The 16,722-nt window shown below is 42.5% G+C and overlaps 2 long non-coding RNA genes across 2 annotated transcripts; one reads left to right on the forward strand and one right to left on the reverse strand.

Annotated features, from left to right (window-relative positions):
* Positions 1-12,456: 12,456 nt before the first annotated feature.
* On the reverse strand, positions 12,457-14,607 carry LOC109273610 (uncharacterized). The gene is made up of 4 exons (XR_002083159.2): positions 14,464-14,607; positions 14,090-14,151; positions 13,171-13,344; positions 12,457-12,662 (listed from the first exon to the last, which is right to left on the reverse strand). It is a non-coding gene; the product is annotated as an uncharacterized LOC109273610 (long non-coding RNA).
* Positions 14,608-14,728: 121 nt separating this feature from the next.
* LOC109273609 (uncharacterized) lies at positions 14,729-15,236 on the forward strand. Its single transcript, XR_002083158.2, has 2 exons — positions 14,729-15,024; positions 15,104-15,236. It is a non-coding gene; the product is annotated as an uncharacterized LOC109273609 (long non-coding RNA).
* Positions 15,237-16,722: the final 1,486 nt, after the last annotated feature.

Below are 16,722 nucleotides of genomic sequence, written 5' to 3' on the forward strand. Positions count from 1 at the left end.
TTGGGCTATACTAATTGCCATACTGTGTCATGATTCAGATAACTGATTATTTAGACTCCTAGAATGGATACTAAGTGTTGTCTGGTTGGAAAAAAGGGTGACGTAATTTCCAGACCTAGGATTTGAGAATGTTTTTAAAAGCCACCCCAACTCAAGTCCATCTACTCAAACTCAATGATCTAAAATGATATTGAAAATGTTATTTAATAATGATTACGGTCAATTGGGCACTCGGTTTAGGTTAAGTACTTTTACTGAGTTATTTTAATCTTCACAGTAATAGTATTATTCCCTGGCTGCAGATGGGAAAACTGAGGCTTGGAGAGACTAAAGTCAGGACCTACTCCAAGTCTCACAGCCGGGACTGGATCTTTCCTGGATTTCAAAGCAGATCTGTTCTGAAAGTCCAAGCCTTGACCTCCACGTTATAACTCTCCCATTCTTTTTTGAGTTCAGCTCAGTTTACTGCCCAATATTTGATGAAACGTGTTGAATTGCTGAAAGCAGTTGTAGAAATTCTACCACACATGATAGAAGCAGGATACAGGACCATATTCCCGTATAGGAATGCCCTGGAAGCTTCCACACAAGTAGAAGAGAGAGTAAGCCAATAATGGAGACCAGTTAACTATCTGGATCCATTCAAAGGTGAATTTCTGATTTCAGCTTCCTTTTAAGGAAGGCACAAAAGCCACCAGTCTTTCAAATATGAAAATAATGAATACTTCTTATGGGCAAAATGTCACACGGAGAGCAAAATGAACAGTTACATAAAGAAGAAAAAGTGTATCATGTTCATGGCACAGCACTCTCTCTGGAGTTTCCATTGCGACTAAATGATTTGATCTGTAATATTTGTTTATGTGCAGGTTTCCTAGATTTTATTTTCTTGCTCAGCCATTAAATGCAATATGCTTTGTCATTCACGGAAATAGACATTTACTATTCCAACAGGATGATATGCCAATGTACATCTATCAAAATTCAAAGAAAAGCGTGTTCAATGTTATAAGCAACATCGAAGACATGAAAAACGATCATTAAGCTTTAGAGTATAATGAAAAGTCATGGGAAGTACTTAATATGTTTAGCATCTGAAACTATTGCTCTGATAGTACAGAAATGCAGCTTCTTTCCGTATTACCCACCTCACTCGTTCCCTTTCTTTTGAAACGTATTGGTGACTGTAATTTTCTCCAGAATGATATTTTCGGCACAAATAAAAATCATGCTCCCTGCAACTTCTATTTCTACGCAAATTCCTCATTTCCTCCAACATTGGAAGACTCCTCTTTAGGGAGCCTAAGTGATTACCTGCCCATCAGCCTAAAATGTGAACGTTGGAGATGATCAAGAAAGTCATCATTTTTATGAGAAAATCACATGCTTCAAGCCAGTTTCTTACTCGCCACATAATTTACCTTAATAGAAATTTTGTGCCAGTAAATGCGGGAACCATAGAGCTGACCAGTAAATTCCAGCATCCAGCACGGTCCCCAACACAGAGTAGGTGCTCACCAAATTGATTTTTTTTGGTCTAAAAATTTTTTTTTAATGTTTATTGATTTTTGAGAGACAGAGAGTGCGAGCAGGGGAGGGGCAGAGAGAGAGGGGGACACAGACCCCGAAGCAGGCTCCAGGCTCTGAGCTGTCAGCACAGAGCCCGACGCAGGGCTCAAACTCACAGACTGTGGGATCATGACCTGAGCCCAAGTCGGATGCTTAACCGACGGAGCCACCCAGGCGCCCCGATTTTTTTTTTTGTTTTTAATGCGAGAATGAATAATAGGCATTTTTAAAAATCCTAAAGTATATATCATCTCATTTATAATGAGTCACACATATTACTTTAAAGTTTTTCTCTTATTTGGAGATCCTTTAGTGTATTAATAGAGCAAGAGGGTCTCTTTTAATGATTCAGCCTTCCTTTTGTAATGGATGTTGTCCCTGATGCTGGAAGTTGATACATGAACGACCACAAGGCTCGACTCCATGAGCTTCCAGTCACGCTATGTTCATTCTCTTATAAACGGAGCTTGCAGTTGGGTGTTGTGCTGGTAACCCATTAAATGATAAAAGAGCAGGATTTCTAGCGTAGATTTGTGTGGCAAAAAATGCTTTCTAGGCACTCGTTAAGCCCAAAGTGGAAGCTATTAACCTGGAGAGATTTGCACTGAACCCGTCGACAAAGGGTCGGTCTAGCTTTCCAACTGGCCACCATGTCAACTTCCACAGGTGCAAAGTGTTTGGGTTTCCCACGTAACCAAAAAAGAGAGTGAGCAAGGTGGACGTGAGGACACAACTGCCTGCGTCTCTCCACTTTCTCATGACGCAGGCTCAAGTTTAGCTGTGATTTTGGTCGCCAATGAGAAGCCTCTCAGGTTGGAGGAACCAAGAAAGCAGGGACTCTCAGCCCTGCAGGGGCGGGGCCATGGTGGGTACTGAAGGCTCCACCCACTATCAGACGAGAGAATTCTTGGCTCAGAGCTTGCTCCAACCCCGTTTCCTTTTTTTCCCTTTGGTATTGGGGCTAGACACGGCTTTCGCCAGGGTTTCGATTACCTGCACGATTCATAGTGTTGAAAAGAGCGGGAGAAAGTGCAAAGATGTACTTCCCACAAAACAAAACCCTTTGCTATAGGATCCTGGGGAGCAGCTCAAAGTTTCCATATCTGAATTTTTTATCTGTAAAATGGGGCTAAAAATACTGACTTTCTCATAAGAGTCTTGTGAGAGCCAGAGAACATAATACATGGAAAGGGAGCCATCAGGCACTGGAAATCAGATATCATTCTTCTGTATTATTATAATTGGTCATAATGGTAATGAATTGGTCATTCATGGTAACCGTGGGTGGTTCTTCAACCGTTGACAGAGCTTCAATGGCTGGGATGGCTGGAAGGGCATCTGAGGACTCCCCCAGCATAGCCATCCAGATGCTAGGCTCAGCTTTCCCTTTTTGTCCAAGGGCAGTTGCTAACTGTAGCCTAAGTGTTGAGCATTCCTTTCCTCTTCTTCACTACTGGGCTCTTTTCTCTTCCTTTGGCTTTCACTAAAATGATCACAAAAATGAATAGCATCGTAGACTGTACAGGGCAGCTTTCCATACGATATCTCGTTTTGCCCCCACAACAACCCCCGGCCTCATTATTCTCATTTCATAGACGAAACACTGAAGCTGCGTAATAATAGGAAAATTGCCCCCATGTGATTGGAACGGCAACGTTGGACTGTTTGGTCTTCTGCCATCCGATCACTTACTGCGTCCCTATCTTTTATGCTTTTTGAGATTGGTTGGTTTTATGTGAAGGCCCAAACGAGCATGACGTAACGGACATAAAACGAATAAGATTTGAGTGTGGAAAAAGCTGAACGTGCACATGCTGTCGAGGTCTACAGAAACACGCTCTAGAATATAAAAGATGAACTTGGCCTTCAAAAGATGGCACAACCCTCCTTTTGAATCTATAACCTGCGACTCTGGAATCCAAGTTTACCCATTCTTATCCCCCACAGACGCATTTAATCCTTTTTAATAGAGGGAGCTCTCTTGGAAACACAACCAGGAGTCTGCACATAGCAAAACATGTGTCCTACGTAGCCCACGAAGGGGGATAAACCAGCGTGCAAATTACTGCCTCTTGCTTTCACTTACCTGCTTGTGATTGAGCATATTGGACTAGAAGACATTCATCACAAGTCTCCCGGCTGGCCCAAATACTTGAAGGATTAATACACAATGACCAATACTCGCATTGTAAGACCAAGAACCATTGAAAAGAGTGGAGGGCCAGATATCTGTTTTCTTTTTAAAATTTTAAGCATGTCCTATATCTGAATGCTCCCACATATTATAAAAGCACTGGGATCAAACAACCAAGGTTCATTCCTGGCCTTTGATTGTTATAAACATGCATGTTAAAAAGAGAGAGAGAGAGAGAGAGAGAAACAGAGAGGGAGGGTGAGAGACAGAGAGGGAAAACCAAACATGTGTGCTGCCTTTTAATAAAGATCATATTAAAAATTCAATAAATAGCAATATCTCTGATCTCTTAACAAAAGCTTCTGGTGTACAGGAAATTAAATGAAAAAAAAAAAAACCTTGTTAATCCTTTTTGATTTCTGTACATTGTGGCTAGAAGCAAAATTCTTTAACTCACAGATTTCTCCCTTCTTTTTTTTTTTTTTCCTTTTTAACTTTTTTTTTTTTAATCTTTCCTTGCACAAACGTTGTCTGGGCAACACTATAAATGCAGCGTGATTCTTGGAAACATTTAAAAATAAAGGGGGGGGGGGTGGGGTCGAGAGCAAGCTGTTGTGTCCTTGTCTCATCCCGGTGGCCTTGCGAGGAGGAATCCACCTCGAACCAGGTGATAACCTGATAGACTTTATCTTGTCTTCTCCCGGCCTCCCTGAAGTCTGCCAACACTTCGGCTGGCTGTTAGGCATTTTAAATACCCCCCCTGAGCCCTAACCTCACCCCTTTTCTCTTCTTGTCAGCTGGAATGTCTCAGAGCTGTCAGAAGCTTGTTGCTTATTGATGTTTCCGTGTGTTTTATGTCTTTTCTGAGATATGACAGGCCCTGACACAGTGCTGATTTCAATCAGGCTGCTTCTGGAGAGGCCTAAGATTTTTAGTTGCACAATCCACGTTTCGAGCCTACTTCAGAGGCCTCTGTCTAATGAAAATGTTTCAGGAGGCCGAAATAAAGGCCCTGTGCTCAACAAACAGCAGCTGAGGAATTCACAGGGCTTGAAAAAACACGTGTGTATGTGCACGCACACACAGGCCCACGCGCACACACACACACACACACACACACACACACCCCATAGTCCCCTTCCCCCGCCCCTGCCTTTTGTTATAAGAAAAGCGAGAACAGAAAGTGACCTCGGGAGGCAAAGGTGCTGACACTGAATCAAATCCCTTTAGACCCGAACTGACAGGCTAGGCCTGGCTTTAGATTACGTTATCACATCTTAGAACGAGGCTTGTATGTACCTCAGGATTCCCTACATGTAAAGAGCTGGCGATTTTACCCCTGCTGCCCTATTAAGTCAAGTTCTGATGTCCTGTCGAGAATGAAAGCTTATCACACGGAGGGCTGGAATAAAAGAGGGGTGGGGGGAACAACCAGAAATGGAAATCAAATGCGTTGCTGGTAGAGACCTGATTTCTGTTATTTACAAGGCCGGCCATGAGGAGATTAAAAATACTAGAAAATCGTTCTTGGTAAATCATATGTGATTTCCTGAAACTTACGTAAACATCTCATTTGGTGTCATGTTGGTCGTATTCAAGAGAGGCAAGTTAAGGGACTCTGGAGCGCAAAGGTGTTGTATTGTAACCAGCCTGGGCAGGTGCATTCAAAGGTCCCCATCAAATTCATTCCCAGAAACCAGAGCGAGAGCATGGGGTAGTTTTATGTATGTGTCTGTCAAGTTGTACAGACTTGATTAGTCAAATGATCTCCTCTCGTCTGTTTCTCCAGTTTAAAACAGGAATGCTACAGGCTTATATTCTCGGGAAGAAGGGTGGCATTTCATTATTGGTCTTTTGGGCTTTAAAAGTCAGGCGATCGGCACAAGCTTCTAAGAAGGTGATAAGGCTCCCATGATAAGAAACAGATTAAAAAAATTCTCGGTGACTAGTGTTCTGCTTTTTTACATGACAATGTACCCCTCACTGATCTCCAATTAATATTTGTGATATGGTTCGGGACTTTTAAGGATAATAAAAAAAAACACTTTAAGGAAAAAAGATTATACTATCATGCCACATTGTCTGGAATGGAAGTATTTCTTGAAGGATAAATCTCCAAAGTGAAACACGCATTAATCAGAGGTACTCTTTTTTTTTTTTTTTTTTGGTTTAGATGGATTTTCTTTGCAGGGAAAGCGTAGAGAAGAGAATACAGGCTCCAGAGCACAGATTCCTAAATTTTAGGAATTTGAAATTCTCTGGCTAGATGACAATCTGGGTTTTGGGCTGCTTTGGAAAAAAACCAACCAGTCTGGAAATGGCCACAATCAGCTGGCTCTGAGCCACAGCAGCCTTCACTGGATGCGTTCTTAGGCATAGCTGACCACCTCTTTTTTTGTGTCCCTCTATATTTAGGCTCCGGCCCCTGCTGCACCTGATTTATAAACCCCAGTGTGGAGTCAGGCAGTCTTGTATTTGGACATCAGCTAGCCGTGTCACTGTAGACAACTTGCTCAACTGTTCTTAGTTTTCCTCGCTCCAAGATGGGAAGAGGAAGTCCTACTAGAAATGTTCTTTTGATGATTAACTGACATGACAGATGTAAAATGCTTGGTTTATTGAAAAAAAAAAAAAAAGCCTTCAACGGGGGCACCTGGGTGGCTCAGTTAAGTGCCTGCTTCTTGGTTTCGGATCAGGTCATGATCTCACAGTTCGTGGGTTCGAGCCCCCGCGTGGGGCTCTTCACCGACAGTGCGGAGCCTGCTTGGGATTCTCTCTCCCTTTCCCTGTCCCCTCCCTCTTTGTAGGACGTACACGTATGATCACCTTGCTCTTGTTCTGTTTCCAAGTCAGGTTCTTTCCTGCGCGAAGTTAGAGTTTCGGTGGTTTTGGCTTAACAAAAAAAAAAAGAGAGGGAGACCCTCTGCCTCTAAGTGACACTGAGTGAAAATTACCACTCAAAAAAGTGCTTCTCTACCTCCATTCCATTTTTAAAATGTTATGGTATTTTTAACAATATTAATATAATAACAGTAGCATGTGTTTATTGGGTTAGTCTGTATTTTATGACTTAGTATCGAATTTATGGCTTGTTTCTACCAGTACTGTCACTATTAATTTCTGTTCCCATTTTTTTCATCAGCTGGAACATTGTCATAGGACTATTGCTTGCTCGTGATAAGCAGCCTCTACGATTATTATTTCAGGCCTGCTTATCAACAGTCAACACATCTCCCCAAATTACTTTTTTTTTTTTTGAGAAAAACTATGTTATCAGTTTAACCCCTTGGTCACCAAAGGGACCCTTCCTTCCAGCCACTCCTAAGGATTCTGGCATCTTAAGGATTCTTGCTGTGCCAGCAAGTCAGAGAATCGGGAGGGAAGGCGGAAAGCGCTGTCACTGCAAACAAAAATACCGCGGGAGGTAGAGAAGGCCTTCACAGTATGGCTTTAGGAGGGATCTTTTTACTGGACTTGGCTTCTGACACAGCCCGGGCAAAGACTGCAGCCCAGGAGCGCGGGATGCTCCTGCCCCTTGGAAAGAAGGGCTGCTTGAGAGAGAGGCACCGGCTGGGAACTCCCAGAGATCACGGGCCTGCCAGGCTCTCTGAGACTGACTGCCAATTTGGCCTGGTCTCAGCTGACTGCATGCCCAGGAGGGACAGAATGGCAGTAATAAAGCAGTTTAGTGGAGAAAGATATTGCTTCAAGTTCCCAAGGCTTCCAGTCTATTTTATGACAACATTATTCACTCGCACATCCACACAGATACACACACATGCACACACACACACACTCCCATGTACAGACATGCGAAGACTCATATGATAATCAGGAGATATATATATATATCTATATATATATATCTATATATATAGATATATATATAGATAGATATATATATATATATCCTGATATATACACACACACACACACACACACACATATACATATATATGTGTGTGTGTGTGTATATATGTATATGATATATATATATATATGTATATCCTGATTATCTCTCTTGGGCAGAGGATGATTTATGCCCAAACCAGAAATGTTATAGTTTAAAGCTAAGATTCAAATTAGCCCAAAAGTGAAGGAACCCTTTAGAGTTTTCTTTCCAGAATTAAAAAAAGGGGAAAAACTAAAACAGGAAACATTTGGACGAAGACTGGGGTTCTGTCAGCTCCGTGGCTGACGTCCTGGACAGTTGTCTCCGTCCTACCTTATCCCTTAAGTGGGAGGGGCATTTGGCTCACGAGGATGATCTGAGGGCTAGAATTCTAAGAACCCCTTGTCACTTCAGAGAGTGATGCTACTCACGTAATATAAGTTCATATTTATATATACAATGTACCACAGTATGGTATATATGTCTATCTATCCATCTATAGATGGATATCCATCTATAGATAGATAGATGGATAGATAGACATATATTCTATCTATTTAAGCTATTACCCTAAGGTGGTGGGTATATATGTCTGTCTATCTATCGATAGACATGCCTATCTATCTATCGATATATCTATAGATATATCGATAGATAGATAGATATGTCTATCGATAGATAGACAGACATATATACCCACCACCTTAGGGTAATAGCTTAAAATTACTTACACTCCATAAAATTGGCTATTTGAAAATATTCATGCTTTTTTTTTTTTTTTAAATACTACAATTCTGAAAATTCATGGGAGAGGAAACAGGTAACGGCTAGGGAGAATTTTTTGTTTTTTATTGTTCCTCCCATTTTCGGAGCCAATATACAATAAGCATGAAGAACTGAATCGTACTCGCTACAGTAAGAAATATTTCTCCGGGTGCCTGGGTGGCCCAGTCTGTTAAGTGTCTGACTCTTGACTTCGCTCAGGTCGTGATCTCACGGTTGTGAGACGGAGCCCCAAGTAGGGCTCTGCGACCGAGCGTGGAGCCTGCTTGGGATTCTCTCTCTCCCTCTACCCTTGCCCCGTTCATGCTCTCTCTCTCTCTATCTCAAAATAAATAAATTCACATTAAAAAAGAAATGCTTCTCAAATGCTTAGGATGTTTCCGCATTCGTTTGTGCAAATCTCATGACCACCTGGATAGGTAGGGGAGTCGTCGTCCCCACTTTACGGAGGAGAACGTTGAGGCTAATGAAGTTCAGCAGCACCCCCACAGGCCTCCAGTTAGCATGTGCGAGAGCTAAGGTTTCAATTCAGACTTTCGGATGTTCTCCCTCTAAATGTATTAAGCTTCAGGAGCCCCTTGTATGAACGAACTTCCTAAAAGTTGAGGCCCTTTAGAGCAGGATTTTGTTGTGTAAGCGCGCGGAGATACCTTAAGTATTTTCCACATATTTCCAGGGGGAATACAATTATTAAAAATAAAAATAATAAGGCCAGCTACCAACAGGTGAAAATAATAGGTTTTGTTGCAAAGATGGCCCTGTAGCATCAGTCGGGGATGCAGTCTCTAAGATACAGGCCCGGAGAGTAAAACTATCTCTAATCCATTTTATGAACGCAATCATGGCTCTTCACACTTTCTCTAAACCGAGATTTAAATGTAAAGATTGGATCTAACAATTTTTAAGGGAGATAATCCAGTCTTTCCTCTCTTGCGAAAGTAATAGCATCTACAATTGACTAATTACAGGGAGAATTGGGCATTCCATGAAGATTAAGGGCAAGCAGCTAATTACACCCACAAGTGGCTAACAGCAGCTACAATTAGCTGTTTATAGGAGCAATTATTGGTGTAGCCAATTTTGTACCCCAAAATAATTACAGGTGCAAAATCTCACATGCCGTTAGAAATGCTCTCTTTCAAAACGCTGGCCCTGTGGATGCGGATTTCTCCACTCACTCACCTCCATCGAGAAAGACCCAGAGACATCCAAAATGTGAAAATGCCAGGGTGTTACCAGTTCTAAAACTATGTTGAACAAATTTATTTTTGTGCTTGAAAAAAAACTGTAACGTACCTCAGATGCTCGGTTAACGGCGGAAGCATTAGACAAAGATAGCATTACAGAAAGCTTATGGGCATGTTTCCTTTATACCTGCTGTATGGCAAAATGTATTTTAAAACACGTCCTAAAGTCAGAGCAAGCTACGACATCTACTAAAAGTGATATTGTGCAAATTCTGGGTTTATTAATTGACCCCGAGTCTGCATTCGTTCGCGTACCCAATTACTAAATGCTTCTGGGATTCTGAATGTATTCCACTGTCTTCTAGATGTGCAGACATGAAAGCGAAGGCACCCAGGGCTAATTCTTAACTTTCCCAATTTCCTCAAGTTTATTTCTTGCTCTGGGCAGCCTAGAGATAGGGGGATGATCAGAGTTTATTTTCTAGCTCGTCACCGAAGCCGGTGACACAATGATCTTAACACACGGCTCCCAAGTAAAAGGATGCATATCTTCCAACCCAAAACAAACACCAAACTACAGAACAATGAACAATCACCTTTGGATTTCAAAAATCTTCTCTTTGGTTTCTAAATTATATAATAACATGATTTTTTTTTAAAAAGAAAACAATGGCTATCATTTTATCTTTTTATGTATCAGGAGTTTCTCATTAAAAAAAAGGAGGAAGAAGAAAAAGTAGTTCTGGTTATTGTGTTGTTCCTTTGTGGATTACTTTAATCATTATTTCCTGAAGTTAACAGTGCAGGCATAAAACGATCTATTCTGAGTCAATCATGAGGCATTATTTTAAGCTCTAATGCTCTCTGATTTTGAAAAGCCAAGCTTGGGACGCAAGGAGGAGAGTTAATGAGATTGTGACTTATTCATGACTGTGTATTTCCAGAAATGAATCAAACACGTGAAAATGCCAGATTTTCTTGGTTGAGTCATCTACAGAAACTATTGCTTGATCAGCAAACAGGGTTACTTACAAGTAGAGAAGGGAATTTAAGGTAGGAAACCAATGCTGATTCTGCACGGAACCACAGAGCCATGATCTTGACTGTCACTGTAGAGCTTTCGAATCCTGATGGTGAGTCTAACTTATCTTTCAGACCTTCTGCAAGGTGTTTTCATCCAGGAGCAGCCAGGTTTTTTTCTGGATGGACCGGACAGACTTGGGTTTGAATCCCAACTGCACCACTTACGAGCTCTGTTAACCGCGTGCAGAGTTCCTCAGCCTTTTGGAGACGCCGTTTCCTCGTCCGTAACACCCATAAAATCGGGACGATTCTGTCCCCATGGGGTTGTTCTTCTTAGAAGCGAAATAATATATTTCATGATTGTCCTTCTTCTGCCTCCATTAAATAAGAGAGATAAACTTCATAATCTGTTATCTTAAGAAATAATAAACACCCTAAAATACTCTTAACTCATTTTCTCGCTTTGTAAAATGTGATTCATTACAGTAAATCCTACTTGGATCACAAGAAAGGATTCTCAATTCATTCATTCACCGAACATATATATATATATATAATATTAATATATAAATATATATTTATAATATATATTTGTATATAATTTAAATATATTTAAATATAATTTAAAATTTATAATATATATTTATATGTAATATGTGAAATATTAATAATATATTAATATTAATATATAAATACATAAATACATAAATATATAAATATATAATATATATATATGTTTTTAGTAGAAACGCATCTAAAATTTATAGCACTTCTTGTGTGCTAAGCAGTCTGTAAACCCCTTACATTTATTAAGCTTGACAACCAATCTTTTGAAACAGGTACTTTTATTGGGCCCATCTTACAGACGTGGAAACTAAGTCGCAGAGAAATAACTTGGCCAAGGTCACACCACTGGAAAGTGGCAGAGCCAGGGTCTGAAGCTCGTAATCTAATGCCATAGTATCTTCTATATCCAGATTGCTCGGGAAGTGGGTCTAGTCGTACAAAATCCAAACAATTAAAGTCTTTCTCTGTGTTGGAGAAAGGGCTTAGCAGTTCTGCAGGATGCGGGGATGCCCTATTATGAGAAGTGCCTTTCCAAGCATGATATGTATTGCATTGCCTTAACTGTTACAACTCATTTGTGATCTGTCTCTCCAGATAGGCTATGAGTTCCCTGAGGCTCCTTCTCTGCCTGGAGTCTGCTCCCCACCAGCGCTGGGTGCATGGGTACTTAATAAGCATGTGGTGAGTGATAGAACCACTCCAAGTTGAGAGACATTGTATCCTGCTGCAGAGGCTGGAAAGGTACCTTGTTTTCTAGCACAGCAAAAATCTCCTAGCTACCCTGGAGGTACTTGTGAGATCCCTACATGAGCGAAAAGTTTGCAAAGTACGGCAGGCTGCCTTGTTCACTCTGGAAGTAAACTCTATGTCTAAATCACTTAAAATAGTGTTCACTTTCGGGAGCAGCTCTGTATCTGTATTGCAAAAAAAAAAAAAAAAAAAAAAGAGATACTTCAGAACTGAACAAAAGGGCCCCCAGGGCGGCTCCCTCCCTTAAGCGTCCCACTTCTCCTCAGGTCATGATCTTGCAGTTCATGAGTTCGAGCCCCGCATCGGCTCTGTGCTGACAGCTCAGAACCTGGAGCCTGCTTCCGATTCTGTGCCTCCCTCCCTCTCTGCCCCTCCCCCACTCGCGCTTTGTCTCTCTCTCTCTCTCTCTCTCTCTCACTCGCTCGCTCTCTCTCTCAAAAATAAATAAACATTAAAAAGTTAAAAAAAAAAAGAACTGAAGAAAACATTCACCGAATTCTTTTCCCAAGAAAACCTATCAGTGCAAAATATAGCATCTGTTTCACTTGTATGTTAAAACAGTCAGTATACTTATTAGTAGACAGATTGGTGAGAAGCCAGGGAATCTTTGACTCTTCTTAACTGAAGCTCCCACCATGAAATTCAGTATGGCTGGGTCAGGTTTGGCACGAATTTCTCACTGCTGCTTTCAGGGAGATAATCGGGGAATTCGGAGCAAAGCTGGTTTTTGTGTCTGGTTCGCCCACATCAGATGAACCTTGGATGTATCGGAAACAGATCAGTTTTGAGATCTTTTCTGTGTATGTAAAGTTAAGGAACTTTCAGAGTCAGGTTCGGGACTCTACCCAGAAAAGACTGGACTGTAAAATCAGAAGGATTAAGCCATCAAAACAGCATCTAGTTACTAAAAATGCAGCCTTTGATTGCTTTCTAGACAGAGGAACTGTCACAGGAAGCTAGAGGCATTTTTCACTTCTAACTTGAGTCGTGATCTCCCAAAAATGTATATCTAAGGAGACACAAGAATGGCAATGGACTTGTTTGAACGGTGGTGACCTTCAGACAGGCATGTAATTATTACCTATCTGCAAATTGGTATGCTAATTTGCATAACAAAACCTGTGGAGGGCCATTAGAACTTGGACTTGGAAACTAAATGCCATGTTCATCATAATACAAAACTAGTACAAATACTTTTTTTTTTTTTTTACATAGCATTTTTTAAAAACTGGGAAAGACATAGCCACCAGTCTGGTCTGAATTACCACTGGGGATTGCAAGTTTCTCTCTTCAGGCCAAACCTCTCTCCCAAAAGATGTGGCTTGGGCTTGTTTTCTGTGACGTGCAGGGACCTCTCTATACAGTTCGTCCTTTTGTCCCAGGAAAACCAGTCCCTGGACCTCCTCACACTTTTCTGTCAACTCTGGGATCTCGGGAGTCTGGGAAAGAAAGAACTCAATCAAGACCACTCTGTGGGGCTCTGACACACCCCACGTATAGGCTGGTCCTCCCTTTGTGGTAAGACCCTTTTTGGTCTTCAAGAGTGAGGTTCTTTATGAATGACCATAGGCCCCTGTTTCCCAGGAGTCCGACAAAATCATATGTGTACCTTCTAATTTGTCATCCGATTTTTTTTTCTTTTTCTTTTTTGTTTCTTTGTCATCCGATTTTCAAGGCCCTCCGGGACCCTAAGACTGTGAAGACCCCCTACTTTAAGAGGCTTATCCAAGAATAGGCATGAACTGGACCCTCAAGAGGGCATTCTGGATAAATGATAAATAATAATAAATAATCAATACATAAAAATCATTTAAAATTAAAAAAAAGCATTTCTTAGGAACAATAGTAACTATGAACAAAATCTTTTTTTTTAATGTTTATTTTTGAGAGAGAGAAGAGAAAGACAGAGAGAGAGAGAGACAGAGCGTGAGTGGGGGAGGGGAGGAGAGAGACAGAGACACAGAATCCAAAGCAGACTCCAGGCTCTGAGCTGTCAGCACAGAGCCCGACGAGGGGCTCGAACCCACAAACCGTGAGATCACGACCGGAGCTGAAGTGGATGCTTAACCAACTGAGCCACCCAAGCGCCATTAACTCTGCACAAAATCTTAAGATAATGTCTGAATACAATTGTTAAAGAAATTTTTTTTTTTTTGGAGAAGCAAAACACTTTGCAATACTGACCTCAGTGTGGATCTCAGGGTTCTGATGGTTTGTGGGGACTTCCCGTGGGGATCAGATTCGCTCTACAGGGGTTAGTCAGAGTAGATTTACAGCTTCTTCCTCCAGGAGATAATCCAAAGCTCAGACAGTCTAACAAGAGATGGAGTCACATCCCCAACCCTGGCCTGTGCTTAAAAAGTGTCATGATCATCCACTGCCATTAACTCCACAGTATGGAATACAAGGTCATTCACCATCTTGCCTCTGCACGGTCTCAGTCCGCACGATCCCTGACCCCTTTCACCCCCTGTCCCCGTCGCCACCCCCACTAGACTACTTTTTAATACTCAGGTGAAATACATGACATTTTCTGCATTTGCTCATGTTGTTACTACCACTTGGGCGCATATATCCGGTATACGCCGTGTCGTCTTGGCAAAGAAGATTCCGCTCTCATTCTGCTCGACCCATTTATTGGGTAAGTTTAAGGCGTGCGATGTGTAGATCGGATACATTTATATATCGCGGTATGATCGTCACCTTAGCAGTAACGCCTCGATGACATCACAAAGATCATTTCTTATTTTTGTGGTGAGAATAGTTCAGATGTAGTGTGCTAGCAATTTGGAATTATATCGTACAGTATTATTGACTGTGATCACTACGCTGTGTATTCGGTCTCCGCCTGGGTCACGTGGAATATTAATCTTTCTCCCTACTTTCTCTGATCTGGCCTTCACACCTTCCCTCACGTATAGGTAACGTGATGGACTGACTTGTCCACACTCGTCCTGCTGCTTGAGAGTCAGGTGTGCGTGATGGCTTTCCCACTGTGGTAAAGGTTACTATCTGCCCACTCCAGTCTAACCAGTGTCATTTTCCGTAAGAATATAGCTGTAGCTGGGCATGTGCAGTTTTTAAGAGACCTGTACTCCTCAGCCCCTCTGTGACGAGAGGTACGGAGTTGACCGGATCCTGGCCAATGGTAGGGGGGTGGCAGTGGGAACCTGTCACCTGCCCCTTTTCCTCCCTCAGCTTCAACCAGACAGATGACAACAGGGGATGGCAGAGACGAGATGGAAGGACCCGGGGGACTGGAGTGGCCAGAAGCTTGCCCATCTTCCAAGACTACCATCCATGAGAAAAATAAACCTCATTCTTTAGGCTGCTGTTTTGTTAGGGTGCTCCCTCTGTCTGTCTCTCTCATTTTTTTCTTTACAACTAGTTGATTTTTCTTTTTCTTTCTTTATTTTTTGGAGAGAGAGAGAGAGGGAGGAGAGAGAGAGAGAGAGAGAGAGAGAATCCCAAGCAGGCCCTTAGCACGGAGCTGGACACGGGGCTCAATCCCACAGCTCTGGGACCATGACCTGAGCTGAAGTCAAGGGTCGGGCCACTCAACTGACTGAGCCACACAGGCACCCCTACAACCCCTTAATTTTCTACCTACCTACCACCATGTATTGGTTTTGTGACCTTGGACAATTGATGTAACCTCCGTTTCTGGATCTGCAAGATAGAGATGATAACTTCATGTGGTTTTGTGAGGATTCAATGAGTTGATTCATGCACAACACGACTTGGATTGGTATCTTGTGCTGTAGTTAGTGCTCAATAAACCCGCGGTATGATGATGGTGACGGTGATGCCCACCATTACTAGCATCTTCCAAACGGTGCTTTTGTCCATCAGCTGGTCTCCCCGCCTCAGACCTGGCAGGTGCCACGCGATATTTAGTTTTGCATTCCCAGGGCAAGGGCTATCGGAGAGTCTCCGATAATCAGTGTTGCATACATGCCGTTGAATGGTTGGTAAGGGTCTAGAGTGCTTCCTCTTTACCTCCCCCTTTTCCTCTGGGCTCCTGTCTAGACTCACGTGGGCCCCAAATTCCCCAGCCTCTCCCTACACGCGTACCCAGTAGAGGGCCTGGGAAATTCACTGCCTACCATCCTCCTGGTCTGGTTCCCTCAGTCCCCTACACTTTGCTTCTTCAATGGGTCTCTTCTTCAGTGGGTCTTTATTGAGTGGCCATGACACCTGAAGAAGTGATGGGGCCTGCGGATAAGGCGGCAAACAGAACAGCCAAGTTCCCTCTTTTGATCGCTCTGTCCTTCTTCAGAGGGAAGACAAAAGGTAAACGAGTAATCACATACCTAGACCAGAACATGACAGGTGCAGGGGAATGCCAGCGGGCACAGCCAGGTGATGTGCTAGAAAGCCCCAGAGAATGTGGTCTGAGCAATGATGTCTTGGCTGGTACCTGAACCCCACATGCAGATTCGCCACGAGAAGAGTGTGACGCCCCATCCCCGTGGGTCACCTCCAGAAGCAGCCTGCGGCAGCCCCTCATCATGGATGCTCACTCTCGCTGGAATGGAAAACTACCTCCCTCCAGGGGCCCCTCACTTGCCCAGATCACCCCCTTGTCAGGAGCTGCTACCAGAGTTCTTCACTTTGGTAGTAGAAATTTCTTACATACATTTCTGAGGAAGTTCGAATCCAGGAGTTGGATGAGTGAGCCTGGGTCCTGGACGGGCACAAAAGACCCCACCTTGTCTGAGACTTTTAGTCTGCCACCATCTGGAAATTCTCCGATTGTTTATAACTTGTGGTGTTCAGGATATGGCGCTAAACAAAACAAAAGATCTTGAGCGCTT

Source organism: Panthera pardus, unplaced genomic scaffold, assembly GCF_024362965.1.
Source record: "Panthera pardus isolate Hobbes unplaced genomic scaffold, ASM2436296v1 HiC_scaffold_24, whole genome shotgun sequence".
In the NCBI taxonomy this organism is placed as follows: Eukaryota; Metazoa; Chordata; class Mammalia; order Carnivora; family Felidae; genus Panthera; species Panthera pardus.